The sequence below is a fragment of the Helianthus annuus genome, chromosome 9 (genome assembly GCF_002127325.2).
Source record: "Helianthus annuus cultivar XRQ/B chromosome 9, HanXRQr2.0-SUNRISE, whole genome shotgun sequence".
Taxonomy (NCBI): Eukaryota; Viridiplantae; Streptophyta; class Magnoliopsida; order Asterales; family Asteraceae; genus Helianthus; species Helianthus annuus.
In genome coordinates, this window is record NC_035441.2 from 29,194,550 (window position 1) to 29,210,903 (window position 16,354).

A 16,354-nucleotide genomic window follows, 5' to 3' on the forward strand; every position below is an offset into this window, starting at 1 on the left:
GACTTTGAGTAGCAATCGATCCCCAACCTGGAACTCGAGTGGCTTTCTTCGCTTATCAGCATAGCTTTTCTGACGCTCGCGAGCTGCCCCAATTCGTTGTCGTATCTGAGCAATCTTCTCGGTTGTATCCACTACAAGTTCTAGGCCTGTGATTTGACTGTCACCAACTTCTACCCAACAGAGAGGTGATCGACACTTCCTTCCATACAATTCCTCAAACAGAGCGACCTGGATGCTGGTGTGGTCGCTGTTGTTATATGAAAACTTCACTAGTGGGAGGTGCTTCTTCCAGCCATTACCAAAGTCGATTACACATGCCCTAAGCATGTCTTCAAGGGAGGGTTTGGATGGTGCGTTCAGATTGCACATCCGTCTGTGGGTGATAAGCGGTGCTCATATCTAAACGTGAGCCAAAAGACTTGTGCATAGCTTGCGACAGTTCAGAAGTGAAACGCGCGTCACGCTCAGAAATGATGGAGGTTGGCACTCCGTGCCTTGATACTACTTCCTTTAGGTAAATGTCTGATAGAGTAGAAAACTTATCCATTTCTTTGATTGCCAGAAAATGTGCAGACTTGGTCATTCGATCCACGATCACCCAAATGGTATCGTTTCCGCATTGAGATCTAGGCAGGCCAGTAACGAAGTCCATGGAAATTTTCTCCCATTTCCATTTCGGGATCTCTGGTTGTTGGAGTGGGCCTGATGGTTTCTGGTATTCGACCTTGACGCTAGCACAAGTCAAACATTTAGTACGTTAGACAGATCAGTGGAAATTTGATGTGACTGTAATGAGTGATGTACCAAAGATACTCTTAATACATGTGTTCGAGATCAATGGCGTAGCTTTGTGGGGTCGGGAGGGGCGGCCGACCCCCCGAGCGTTTTCGCTCGTTAGTGGAGAGTATGTAGTTTTCGTATAGAATTTATTTCGTATATACCTTTTTGATGACCTGGTTTTATAGAAATTTTTGGTATATACGTTTTCGACCCCCTGATCGTAAATTTCAAACTTCACCACTGTTCGAGATATACCGAATTGGGATTGGAACTTAAATCAGTCAAATATAAATTTTGGTATAAGGCTAGTGTTAACTACGGGCCCACAACATCACATCCAGAATGTATGGAAAGTGTGATTGGAATTTTAAGAAAGAATTGGGTTTCTTTGGGTGTTCACCTTTGGGCCGACTGAATGTCAACAAGAAAGGATTTATTAAAGGCAAATGGACATTGGGCTCAAGCAGGAATGAGCATTCTATGTAGAGGTGTAAAAATATCCGGTTTGGGACTGATAAACCGGTTCAGAGCCTGATTCGGTAGCAAAAAAAAGAAAAACTGGTTTCAGCCAAACAGATTTGGGCCCGGCTGAACACGGAGGTTTAGTACAGGTTTTTATTTTTATATGTTGATCCAGTTTCATCCGATCACGTAACTACACTATGCAACATATGTGTGTTAATTTTGAATTGGAGGTTAAGTTTTAGGCTTTTGATTGGAGGATATATCAAAAGAAGGTGTCACACGTGGCTAGCTATAATGGGTTTCTATACTCTGGATCACAATATGAACAACAATGGATGGGCCGAAGAATCCTATATACAATTTATAAAAGAGATGGGCCGAAGATTTCACTATTGAATTTGTGCTTATGCTTATCTATACATATAATAAAAGAAATCACTTTGAGGGACACGTGTCGTTCTATGAGATAGTCTCAATTTTATTTTCCCATCTAAATAAATATTATTATGGAAATTCAATTATTAATAATATTAAATTTAAAATCTGTAAAAGAGATTTGGGATGATTTTTTTAAACTAAATCGGTGATATAATCTTTATCATATTATGTTCATGTTCAATTACAAATTAAGTTTACCTATATACTTATTTTATTAATTTCAATATTAAGAAGACTTAATAATTTTTTTCTTTAACATTCGAAACTTAATCAGTTTTAAATGTATTAAGGCATAATAAAGACACGTATATATGTGATGAAACAATATATAATATTCTATTAACAGTTACATATTTATAAAAGAACTTAAACATTAACCTAATATAAACATTTATTTGAGTAAATTACGTTTTCGACTCCTGTGGTTATATCACTTTTACTATATTAGTCCAAAACAAGAATTTTTTACATATCTGCCCCCATAGTCTCTATAACTAACCATTTTGGCTCATAAGTCTAACCATTTTGGCCCCATGTTCTCTATAACTAACCATTTTGCCCCCCATGATCTCTAGACTTAGGGGCAAAAATGGTTAGTTATAGAGACCATGAGGGCAGATATGTTAAAAATTCTTATTTTGGGCTAATATACTAAAAGTGATATAACCACAGAGACCAAAAACGTAATTTACTCCATTTATTTTTATTATTGCTTAGTATCTAGGATCATATTTATTCAACCCGTGTATTACACGGGATTCTAACCTAGTATATATATTGTATTGAGTATACTAAATTGCATAGTGGGCATGTACACTGGACCAATGGTAAGCCCAAAAGGGGTAAATGGTGTTATGTTGATAGGTGTTGGGCCGAGCGTAGGACTATTTGCATCTAGAGGTGCACAAAGCCGGGTTTTTTCAATACCCGGTTTCGGGTATGGGCCCGGGTATGGGTATGGGTATGGGTATGGGTATGGACCCGGGTATGAAAAAAATCGGGTATTGACCATAAATGGATAGGGTTCGGATCCGGATATTAACTTGAAAAACCATACCTGGTGTCACTGGTTCCAAGTAGGGTATGGAACTGGGTACCCTATATATGGGAGCTAGGCACAAAACAAAGTATAGTGAAAAAAAATTATAACTATATTATGTATTAAAAAATCATACTATTTAAATAAATCAAAGCTATAATATAACATTTAATATCATCTAATGAGTACCAAAGATTCTAAAGTATTAGTGTATTAGTGTAAAAAAAATAGTTTTGTGGGTTAGTCTTGTATTTTCTGGATTTTGCGTGCGTTTTATATTTATAATGTAAGTTATAAATAATAAACACAATCTAGCAGCTAACTATGTTTTAACTAGGTATTTTTATGAAAAATATAGTCAAAATTATATAAAACACAAGTATTGGTGAATAAGTAGATTAATTCTCCATTCAAAATCCAACCAAAGACCAGCCATCCCCGTGCCCCCTCTCCTCTGTTATTGGCCTAGAACCACCCACCCCATGCCTCATTTGTCCTTCGATACATTTTTATTCAAAACACCATCACCTCATCCCCGTGCTTATTGTTGTTAGACAAGATATGATCATTTCACCATTTCAAGTTTGAAACTCATTTTATGCTTAGGGTACCATTCCACATTCAAATCTCTCAACCTACGACTCTAATACCAAGTTGTAACAGTGAAATGTTTGATCGACTCCAAAAAATATCCCGGGAGATGATGATTGCCCACTAAAAGACTATTGTTTCTTGCCTTCCAAATAAACCAAAAAGTCCAGTGAAGTACAGTACAAGTTAATAATATAGTTTGTTTTCTAAATATGTTTGTTCAGTGAAGTTCCAGTTTGTTCGATCATTGTGTTTGTTCAATACACTTTCTGATTGTTCATCTATATCTTAGTGTTGTTTCAATACAGCCTGTGTTTGTTCATCTATCTTTGTTCTACTTTGGTCAATCATTTATTGATTTTTAGATATATTTGTTCAACCTTCTCCTTTGTCTCCCACACCTATTCTCTCATCTCCATCTCTCATAAGTCGGCAATTTAATGTAGTGTACAACCCATATGTGGTGGTCAACAACTCATGTACTCCTAGAGTATCAGCACCAACAGTTGAAAATCCAGCAACCGCCAATTTAATTCAACAAACAAAGCCAAGACCATCACCTGCTCAAGCATCAGAGTACACACCACTTGTGGATCAAGCTTTCTATAAGAAATGAGACTGGACAAGCAGGAAATATGCCCGAATGAAGATTCTTGTTGTCTTCTATTAGAAATTTCTGATGCCTTTTCTATAACACGCCTATCTACTTGATTTCTATGTAAAGCCGTAAAGGTACCTTTTTGCATATTTTGAATTTGACTCTGACCGGATAAAAACACAAACTCCTAGTTTAGTTTAGGAACACATTTTATGAAGCTGTTACTTGGTACCAACATAGAATATAAAAACAGGGAATATGTCATGTTTTCTCATTTTCTTTATTTTTTATTTTAATTTTCAGGATACCTGCAACAAGTCAAGTTCTGCGATTTTCATCTCAATGAATAGCTCTAGGTTTGTGTACTTCTGTAAAGCGATCAAGTTTCTTTGCATGGTGGTGGCGTGAGCTTGGACCTGAACCGTTAATTATTGTTTTAGTGTTTTGAGCTATGTACACTGGTAGAGGTTCTCGGTGACCCGGGTGTGTCTCGGCCCCCACTGATTTTTCAATCGTAGTGTTAAGTTTACCGGAAAAAATTGTGTAGTGTAAAATACTGGATTTTTAAGAGTTCGGCCCATTGATTTGGATTTCGAGAGTTCGACCCTCACAAGTTTCTTTCAAGCTCCGCCACTGGTTATGTAGATGTTCGTTTTACTATTGGTTGTCTTTTTTGACCTTTTAATTGGTGTTTTGTGGGGTTTATAGATCCACCCTTGTACAGTACTCTTGTAGTGGCATATGTATTTAATTGTAACATATAAATCTACTTTATTATGAGATCTAATAAACATCAAAATAACATCATGAAGTGTGTAAGAGAGAATCAAATTTGGTCATTACTTTTGGTAAGAGCTATATACGCAACCTTGGCGACGTTCATGTCTGTTTCTGTGCATCTTCCTAGAGATAACTTTCACCTTTTTAGTAGCAAATCTAGGGATGACAAAAATACCCAAGTCCGACGAGTATACCCAAAACCCAACACAAATGTGACAGGTATACCCAATACCCGATGGTTGTGGGGCCAGGTATGGGATTAGTTTTAAAAATTTTCGCGGGTATAGGTCGGGTATAGGATTAGGTGATACCCGACCCGATTACCCGAAACCATATACCCGTTACCCGAACATTATACCTGAATTTTTTAATTTACATTTTTATTTTTCATAATGTGATTTATTAGTGATTTATTTTAGTATCTTCATAATGTGTAAAAATAAGTTTTCTTTTAGTATATGTATTTGATAACAATATTTATATTATATACGTTGTGAAGTATATATATATATATATATATAACTCTATAAGTATTATAAAGTTAGGAAAAGGATCTATAGAAAACTTATTTGTAGTAAGAAAACCTAGTAAACTCTATGATAACCATTGATCAACATGATCCAATGGCTGAAATTATTAAATAGTAATTTAATTTAAATTTAATACCATTTAAGTGGCTGGAGGGGTATTTTGGTCAAGACATATTACAAAAGTACATAAGAAATAATATTAAATAACATTCTATTTCTACCTTTCATTTTCCTAACATTCTCTCTCCACCTTTTCTCTCACCAGCATTCTTTCTCTACCTTTTTCTCTCACCAATATTCTCTCACCACCTTTTCTCTCACCAACATTCTCTCTCTACCTTTTTCTCTCTCTACTTTTTTTCTCTCACCAACATTCCCTCTCTACTTTTTTTCTCTCACTAACATTCTCTTTCTTACTTTATCTACAACTTTATTTTTCATTTAAATTAATTTTAAATTTCATATTAAATAAATTCGTTTCAATTATGACGAGATTTTTTTTGTTCGTCGTTATACTAATAATTGTTGCATATGTAATTAGTTGATATGTGAGACTGGTATAACAAAATAAAGGGGAGACATGGATTGTATAAAGAGAGACAAATAAGTTTGGCGTCCAGCCACCTCTCACACCATTTTTCCGGTTTCACATCGTGGTGACTGATTTTCAGATCTGAAGCTATGGTGACAAATCTATAGATCTGGTCGTACCAGCAACCGACTTCTTCCAACAACCAACAACCACTAACACAACCGTCTTCTTCCTTGTCGGCGGTAAGTAAAACCGGATTCGGCAACACCACCAACAGCCACTAACACAACCGTCTTCTTCCTTACCGACGGTAAGTGAAACCGCTATCGTTAAACGTTGTAGCCATCAATTAGTAAGTGAAACCACCTAGTGTACTTTAAACAAGTTGTCTTCTTCCAGCAACCACTGTCGTTAAATGTTGCAACGACCAATCGGATGTTGTGATTGCTGAAACCACATTCGATTAGTAGCTAATCGGTTATTTTGTGGGATATGATTTCAATCAGTGGCTAATCGGGTGTTTTGTAGGATATTATTTTTTGGGTCAATGTGGCAAGTGAAAAAAGGATAAGAAAACAAAGATGAGAGGAATTGAATGTATTAATTGTCTAGGTGAAAAAAAGGCAGGTGAAATTGATATGTTGTATACATTTTAGCATTATATTTCATATTTTGTATTTTTCGAACGTTTAGCATATGTTAGTTTGCTTGTGCAACTTAATTTGATCTCTTTTTAGTTTGCTACATGTGTTACCTGGTTTTCCAGGTAACATGTGTAACAATACTATATCCTATGCAACTACTTTATGTAACACGTGTAACACATGCTACATCTTGTTTTCTCTATATAAAGGTTACATGTGGTAACATGTGTAACGTGGCTATACAAGTGCTAGCCTCTGGTGTAGAACATGCAACTACTCTATGTAACATGTGTAACACATGTAACATCTTGTGTTATCTAAAAATATGTTACAATCGGTGTAACACGTGTTACAAATAAAAGATAACATGTGTAACCTTGCTATGCAAGTGTTGGCCTCTGGTGTAGATCACGTAACTACACTATGCAACATATGTAACTTGGTTGTACATATGTTATCCACTTTGGGGTAACACATGCAAAACACGGAAATTAATAAAAAGATATTATTCAATCAAAACTTTCATGAACATATGAGCCTATACATGGAAATGTTTGACCTTGATTGGTACGTGGTGGTAATGACAAGTCGCCCTACTCATCACTCAATTGATCTATAAAAATGGTGGGAGCGATAATTACGTAGGGTAAGGCTAACAGTGACAATTTATACACATTAAAATAATTGTAGCATAGAGGAACCCTTGTAGCATATACAACAAATATACTAGTTAAAAATGGTTGAATATTTTGTGACATATGTTAAACCAATATGAAGTGGGTTTTGATATGTTTAAACCTTTGTAAGATGAGGGTGGAACAAAGATCCCAATATATAACCATGTAACAAATGTTCCAAGCAGTGTTGCATGTATTAGGAGTATAAAGTGGCATACAATCCAACAATATTACATCATTTATGGAGTAAAAAAACATGAAGGTGTAAGAAGATCAGGATATGTAACTTGTGCCATAATCCCACCGTTTAATAATGTAACTTGTGTTACGAGTTTCAAATGTAACTTGTGTTACATTTAACTTTCTAATATAACACATAAACAGATGGAAAAGGAAAACTTATAAGGGTGCAAACACTTCAAATGTAACTTGTGTTACGTGTAGCTTCCTAATATAACACCATGAGGTTAATAAACACATTAACACGTGTATACTCAGGTTGTAGGCCAGAGTCTCTAACATAAGGGTGTAATGTGTATATTATGAGTATACATACGTTACCACTTATGTAAGACATGTAACTCTATGTATGTAAACATATGTTACATATGTAATTTTACTAATATTACTTGTTTGTTTACTGATATGACATTTTGGATGATGTAATGTTGTTACATATGTAATTTTACTAAGTTTAAATTGACACCAAACGGGCTGACATATGTAACACATGTTTATAACATATTTTACACTATGGGGTAACATATGTAACACGTGTATAACCATCTTACACATGTTACATATAGGTTTTACATGTGTTACAACGTCACTGTTACACATGTTACATATAGTTGTTGCATAAAAAAAATTTGCCTTACCAACAACATCCGTATTCATACTAACAATGAAAATAAAAATGAATTTTATATCAATAGTTGTAGTGCTTCTAAAAATGGTCATCACAGCAACATCATCTTTACAACAAATAGCAGCCAACCAAAAACACACCATGGTCACCATGAAAGCCTGATGATGCGTTGTAATGCTTCGACGGGCTTCGCTTCTTGATAACCATCTTCATCTTAAACACAAAACATCTTTTCACCTATGAACAAAACAAGTACATCAATATTAATCTTCTATAGTTAAAACTTATTAATCTCATATGTAACATGTGTAACGTGGCTATACATGTGTTACCTCTCTAGTGTAACACATGTTACAAACATGTATTACATATGTGCAACCCCCCTTTGTGTCTAAAAAAAGGGTTGGGGTAACTATAAGTAACTTGTGTAACGTTGTTACTACATATGTAGCAAATTATCCCACAAAAAAACACGACTTTTTATTTGTAAAATAAACGAGATATTCCGAATAAATTATGAAGTTTATACATTTTGTATCATTTTTATATATTACCTTTTAATGATGTTATGAGTAACATTTAATGTTATATTACCTTTTTCTGACATTATAGTTATGTGTTTCATTGAATGGTTTACAACAACATTTTTATGGTTTACTTTTAATGATGTTATGTGGTACATGTAATGTTATATTACATTCAACAATACTTCTCTTTACGAGATGTAATACTTCTTCAGATTTTAAGAGAATCTACTTATGTTAACATATGTAACATCTTCAGTGGTGTTCCTGGAAGTTGTAATGTAATACATAAGGTAACAAAAGTGGCAAAAGTAATTTATGTGAACTTAAATATACAAAAATGATCCAAAAACTATTATAAGTTAAAATCTAGCTATGCTTTGCTTCTTGATAGCCATCTTCATTTTGAACACAAAACAACCATTCACCTATGAACAAAACAAGTACATCAGTATTAATCTCCTATATGTTATAATTCGATTAAAATAAGACAGGTTTAACACATGTTACTCTAATATGTTTACCTAATAAGACAGGTTTAACACATGTTACCCTAATAAAGACAGGTTTACCTAATATGTTTTTGATAAAAATAATGCAGGTTTAATACATGTTACCTAATTTGATAAAAATAAGACAGGTTTAACACATTTTACCTAATCTGTTTTTCTGAGTTGAAATTGCATAGTCTCCTACACAGTTTATGGCCATTATTCTCAACATGTTTTCAAACAAAAAAACAAACAAACCAACAGTTGATCAAACAACCTTTCGTCCCCTAGAATATTAAGTCAACATCCTTAGCATATAACAAAACTCGAATTCAACATTATCTCAACCAAGTGAACATCTCAATCCTAACTTTTATAAAACCAACTCTCTAATAAACCAATTAAGCACATAACAGTTGTCATGGGATCCTACTTGAAATCTTATAAAAAATCACAACATCAGTTATGAACAAGAAGACACATATTTCTACTCTCATTCAAAACAACTAACAATTTTGTATCAGATTAAAAGTCGCAAAAACACGAGACATTCGAAGCTAAACACCTACCGATCGACGAGCGATGAGACAGATGGTTGTCTGTTCCATCAATCATCGAAAAAAAACCGTAATAACTACATTTCCGGCGACATTTATCGGAAAAACGGAGGAAACTTACTTGGTTCTTCACTTGCTTCTTGATTTCTTCCATTTCCGGTGACATTTACTGGATGATAACAACCGAAAATGTGGCTCTCATATCTAGGGTTTTCCTCCAAACGAAAAGCACCGTCGTTTTTTCTTGTTTCTCCAATGATCGCCGTACAATTTTGTGCTCAAATGATCGTCGGCAATGTTTGGATCTGCAGTGCTTTCTTCTTCTTCTCCGGTGGGTTTTGGGGTTTTGAATGTTGAGAGAGAAACAATTGAGGTAGAAAGAAAATGGGGGTTTAAAATGTGGGGTTGGGTTTTGACTAAAAATGTGATGGATTGATGCCTGAAAATCAGCCATGAAAGATGGGAGAAAGCAAAGGAATTAGGGTTTTTGAAGAAGAAAGGAATGGGGGATAAAGAAGGAAGAAAGAGATGCAAGTTCTGTATATATTATTTGGTTTAAAAAAGTGATGAGATGATGGGTAATAAATGACTTGATGGGATGGGGAAGAGGGTGAAATGATGGCTTGAACAAATGACTAATTTGCCCTTTCAACATGTGTTTAAAGATATGATGTGGATCAATCTTGACCACACAAGTCAGGTTTGCCAAGTTTCTAGATTAAATGAGTTTTTCATAGATACTTACACTATAAAGTTATTATTAATTTATGATATAACTTAAATATATATATATATAGGGTAAGGATCCTGTAAAAAGTGCTCAAAGTGTAAGAAGTGTGAAGTGTATTATAACACAATATATAATACTATATAACACCATATAAACCCCGTATAACAATATGTAACACCATATAATACCATATAACACTATGTAACACTATATATCATTATATAACAAATATAACACATATTTGTTATATAATGATATATAGTGTTACATAGTGTTATATGGTATTATATGGTGTTACATATTGTTATACGGTGTTTATATGGTGTTATATAGTATTATATATAGTGTTATAATACACTTCTCACACTTCTTACACTTTGTGCACTTTTTACAGGATCCTCTACCTAGGGAGAAGATCATGCAAGAACCACCTCTTATTGTGAGAACTGCGAGAACCAATGTGAACACACCAAAAATGCCTAAAAATAGCTAAAAATCACACAATTTTTTTTTTAATATTTCTTATATAAAAATCGCTACTTTTCGAAGCCAAAAAAATAATAATTTTTTAGATTTTTTTAATGTTTTTTGGGGGTTTAGTTTTTAGTATTTTAGCTTAGGGGGTGGGGGTGGGGGGGGGGGGGGTTTAGGTTTTTAGGGGGTGGGGGAGGGGGGGTTTAGGTTTTTTTTTTTTTTTGGGGGGGGGGGGGTTTAGGTTTTCTGAGGGTTTTAGTTTTTAGCATTTAGCTTTGGGGGGGGGGGGTGGTTAGGTTTTTTAAGTTTTTTTTAGGTTTTTTACTATTTTAGGTTGTGTTCACATTGGTTCTCAAGGTTCTCACAATAAGGGTGGTTCTCGCATGAGCCCCTCCCCCTCTACCTATATATATATATAGGGGAAGTTTCATTTGAGAAGAAAATGTGAGAAGAAAAAGAAGAAAGGACATATTAGTAAAATACTATTTCATTTATAACTCATATCATTAATTTTTCTCTCTTTAATTAATTAGTCAAATAGTAATTAATTATCCTATATATAATATACAAAACCTACACATATCAAAACTTTCCTACATATACCCTACACCTTATAGAATTTTATCCTATACAGTCGAAATTTATCCTACACACCTCGAAATATATCCTACACAACTCGTAATTTATCCTACACAACTAGTAATTTATTCTACACTTTAAATTAAGTTGTTTTTTAAATTGGAAAAATATATATATTTTGAAAAAGAGTTACAAATTTAATTTAATTAGTTATTAAATGGGAAAAATACAAATTAATGATTTATGTAAGTATACCAATATACCCTTATATTAAAATTAAATACAAATATTAAATGAAGTAAAATGGAGCATTCTTATTGGTTGAAACTTCTTCTTTTTTCTTCTTACAAAAAAATTCTTCTTATTTGAACCCTCCATATGAACCTTCCCCTATATAGTGGAGGGTTCAAATTTTATATAGTAGAGAGTTCAAATGAGAAAAATTTTTTTGTAAGAATAAAAAAGAACAAATTTCAACCAATAAAAATGCTTCATTTTACTTCATTTAATTTTTGTATTTAATATGGGTGTAAGGGTATATTGGTAAAATTAGATAGATCATTAATTGTTAGTCTTCCTTTTTAATAGCTAACTAAATTAAATTTGTAACTTATTTAAAAAAAAATTCAAAGAAGAAAAATTTAATTTAAAGTGTAGGATAAATTATGTGGTGTGTAGGATGAATTACGAGTTGTGTAGGATAAATTTCAGTATGTGTAGGATAAATTTAAAAAACGTGTAGGATAAATTTTAGTGTGGAGGATGATAGTCTTTATGACTAATTAATTAGTCAAAAATAATAATAAACGAGATGAAAGAAAAACTATTTAATGTTTTACAATTGTACCCTTTGTTCTTTTTCTTCTCAATTTAATTTTCTTCTCAAATGAACCTCCCACATATATATATATATATATATATATATATATATATATATGGACTCATATATATTAGCGTGCCAACATAATAAAAAATGACAACTTTTCGAGAAAATCTCAAAGTTATGTGATAATTCTAAGAAACCGAGAAACTTAGGAATTTTGTGATTAAATGTATATTGATTTAGAATTGTTCCCATATTATGACATATATACTCAATCTCTGGGATTGCGGTATTAAAATATGTACCCAAAGGTGGGTGTCACTAAACCCCTCTTTTTACTGTTTTATATATAATTTGGGGGTGGAACACGTCGTTAAAAGGGTTTACTAATGTTTTCAAAATAAAACATTCCTTTTAATATAAAATTTATATTTTAGCTGAAAGTATATGATTTTGATAAGTCACACGTTTCGGAGTAAAACGATTTTGAAGAACGAATATCGTATGTGACAACCCTCAAAATCCCATGTATTCCGTACAATTTATTATTGACAATTAAAGTGTTTGTCGACTGTGTGGAATTATATAACTGCTCTCTGATTTTTGTGTTATATTTACATGCGCTTGTTAACACTCTAGTAGTATACAAGAGAGTTACTAAATAGTCTCGTATGCTTTCCTGAGTGTTGAAAATTAAAAACCATACAATATATATATATATATATATATATGTATATATATATATATATATATATATATATATATATATATATATATATATAGATAGGACGCCTTACGGATTAATTAAGTACTTTAACGGAACAGTGTCGAACCTAACAACCGGACATTACCCGGAACATGAAAATATTGTCAGACACATTGTTTTTATGTTCTGAGCTAGTTAGGGTTTCCGAACACCCTAACACACTATATATGCTATAACACACCATAAAACACAAACTAGATACTTAATCTCCTAACTAGATTTATAACTAAACTAGTAACCAATACTTGAGACCCAACCAATACCCCCCCTCAAAACCGGTTATGAACAAGGACCGCACCTACTGATTTTCCTTCATTATTTAACTAGATTATGTTGGTGGATATTAGAACATGATGCACAATGGTTAAATGGTGAACATGGTTTATAAAGAGGCACCAAAGGTCTTAACCACTCATCCTTATCATAACCATCAAAACACTCATCTATCTCCCTCCTTTCTCTTGTTCGGCCGAACCCCAAACCACCACACCATCACCATCATTTGTTCATCTTCTTCCAATCTACAAGCATCCTAAGGTGCACCAAGGTGAATCACGAAGTGTGGAGCTTTCGAATCATCAAGGACCTTCTCTATTCGCTTTTAACCGCCACTTTTCTACACTCGAACTTTCCTAGTCTTGAACTAGTGTAAGAACTTAGATCCGTTCATTATTCATGTTATTAGAGTGGTTAATAGTTGTTTGATGATGAGAATCCATGAACACTAAAGAACCATAAAGTCTTGCATATAAACAAACTTTGTGATGAAATATGGTTGAAATATGATGTTAATATGATGTTGCTATGATTCTTGTTGATTTCTTGTTGATTTACTTGTTAATATTGATGTTTGATGTTGTTGTAATCACTAAACATGTTCACGGAATCATCGAACACAAGTTAGAAAGTTAGAAGCTGAAACAGTAGGCTGTTTGGTAATTACAGCCAACTTCAGTTGGCTGTAACAGGATTGTAACTTAACGAAAAATGTATTTTCTAAAGTCTTGATTTATGTATTATGAAATACGGTTCTAATGGCACTGGAATCATAATTTTTGGACTTCGTTTACTATTTTTAAAAAACCTGATTCGTAATAGCAGCTAAAGCTGAGTTTTTACAGCATAAAAAATATTAAAAAAAAAATTTAGATTTTTTTTTGATTTTTTTGGATTTTTTTAAAGTTTTTGGGGGTTTAGTTTTTAGTAATTTAGCTTGGGGGGGTGGGTTAGGTTTTTGGGGGGTGGGGGAGGGGGGTTTAGTTTTTTAATAAGGGTGGTTCTCGCATGAGCCCCTCCCCCTCTACCTACATATATATATATATATATATATATATATATATATATATATATATATATATATATATATATATATATATATATATATATATATATATATATATATATACAGGGGAAGGTTCATTTTATTAGTAAAATACTATTTCATTTATAACTCATATCATTAATTTTTCTCTCTTTAATTAATTAGTCAAATAGTAATTAATTATCCTACATATAATATACAAAACCTACACATATCAAAATTTTCCTACATATACCTTACACCTTATAGAATTTTATCTTACACAGTCGAAATTTATCCTACACACCTCGAAATATATGCTACACAACTCGTAATTTATCATACACAACTAGTAATTTATTCTACACTTTAAATTAAGTTGTTTTTCTTAATTTGGAAAGATATATATATTTTGAAAAAGAGTTACAAATTTAATTTAATTAGTTATTAAATGGGAAAAATACAAATTAATGATTTATGTAAGTATACCAATATACCATTATATTAAAATTAAATACAAATATTAAATGAAGTAAAATGGAGCATTCTTATTGGTTGAAACTTCTTCTTTTTTCTTCTTACAAAAAAATTCTTCTTATTTGAACCCTCCATATGAACCTTCCCCTATATAGTGGAGGTTCAAATTTTATATAGTGGAGGGTTCGAATGAGAAGAAATTTTTTGTAAGAATAAAAAAGAACAAATTTCAACCAATAAGAATGCTTCATTTTACTTCATTTACTTTTTGTATTTAATATATGGGTGTAAGGGTATATTGGTAAAATTAGATAGATCATTAATTGTTAGTCTTCCTTTCTAATAGCTAACTAAATTAAATTTGTAACTTATTTTCAGAAAAAAAGTTCAAAGAAAAAAAATTTAATTTAAAGTGTAGGATAAATTATGTGGTGTGTAGAATGAATTACGAGTTGTGTAGGATAAATTTCAGTATGTGTAGGATAAATTTTGATGTGTCTTGGCAAAAAATTTAGTGTGGAGGATGATAGTCTTTATGACTAATTAATTAGTCAAAAATAATAATAAATGAGATGAAAGAAAAACTATTTAATGTTTTATAATTGTACCCTTTGTTCTTTTTCTTCTCAATTTAATTTTCTTCTCAAATGAACCTCCCCCTATATATATATGTATATATATATATGTATATATTATATATATATATGGACTCATATTTATTAACGTGCCAACCTAACAAAAAATGACAACTCTGTTCGTCTTCTTCCAATCTACAAGCATCCCAAGGTGCACCAAGGTGAATTACCAAGTGTGGAGCTTTCGAATCAGCAATACCTTCTCTATTCGCTTTTAACGGCCACTTTTCTACACTCGAACTTCCCTAGTCTTGAACTAGTGGTAAGAAATTAGATCCGTTCATTCTTCATGTTATTAGAGTGGTTAATAGTTGTTTGATGATGAGAATCCATGAACACTAAAGAACCATAAAGTCTTGCATATAAACAAACTTTGTGATGAAATATGGTTGAAATATAATGTTAATATGATGTTCCTATGAATCTTGTTGATTTCTTGCTGATTTACTTGTTAATATTGATTTTTGATGTTGTTGTAATCACTAAACATGTTCACGGAATCATCGAACACAAGTTAGAAAGTTAGAAGCTGAAACAGTAGGCTGTTTGGTAATTACAGCCAACTTCAGTTGGCTGTAACAGGACTGTAACTTAACAAAAAATGTATTTTCTGAAGTCTTGATTTATGTATTATGAAATACGGTTCTAATGGCACTGGAATCATAATTTTTGGACTTCGTTTACTATTTTTTAAAGACCCGATTCGTAATAGCAGCTAAAGCTGAGTTTTTACAGCAGTAAATGGGTGTTACATTTTTAGTCATAAATTGAATCCTGGGTAGAATTAGATCATGAAATTGGTACTGTGGATGGACACTGATGTCGTAGTAATTGTACCACTGGAATTTCGTCAATCCGACTTACAATGAATTTTTAATGAATTATTCCGTGGACTACAGTCAGAAAAAGATAAATCTGAGTGCAGTCCGGAAAATGATTTTTAGTAAAATATTGGTAATGAATTAGATCCCGAGATTTTTACACAATAATATTTGGATCGTTTAGCACCTTCTGTAAGAAGTTGGGAATTTTTGAAATAAGATAACTATTTTATTA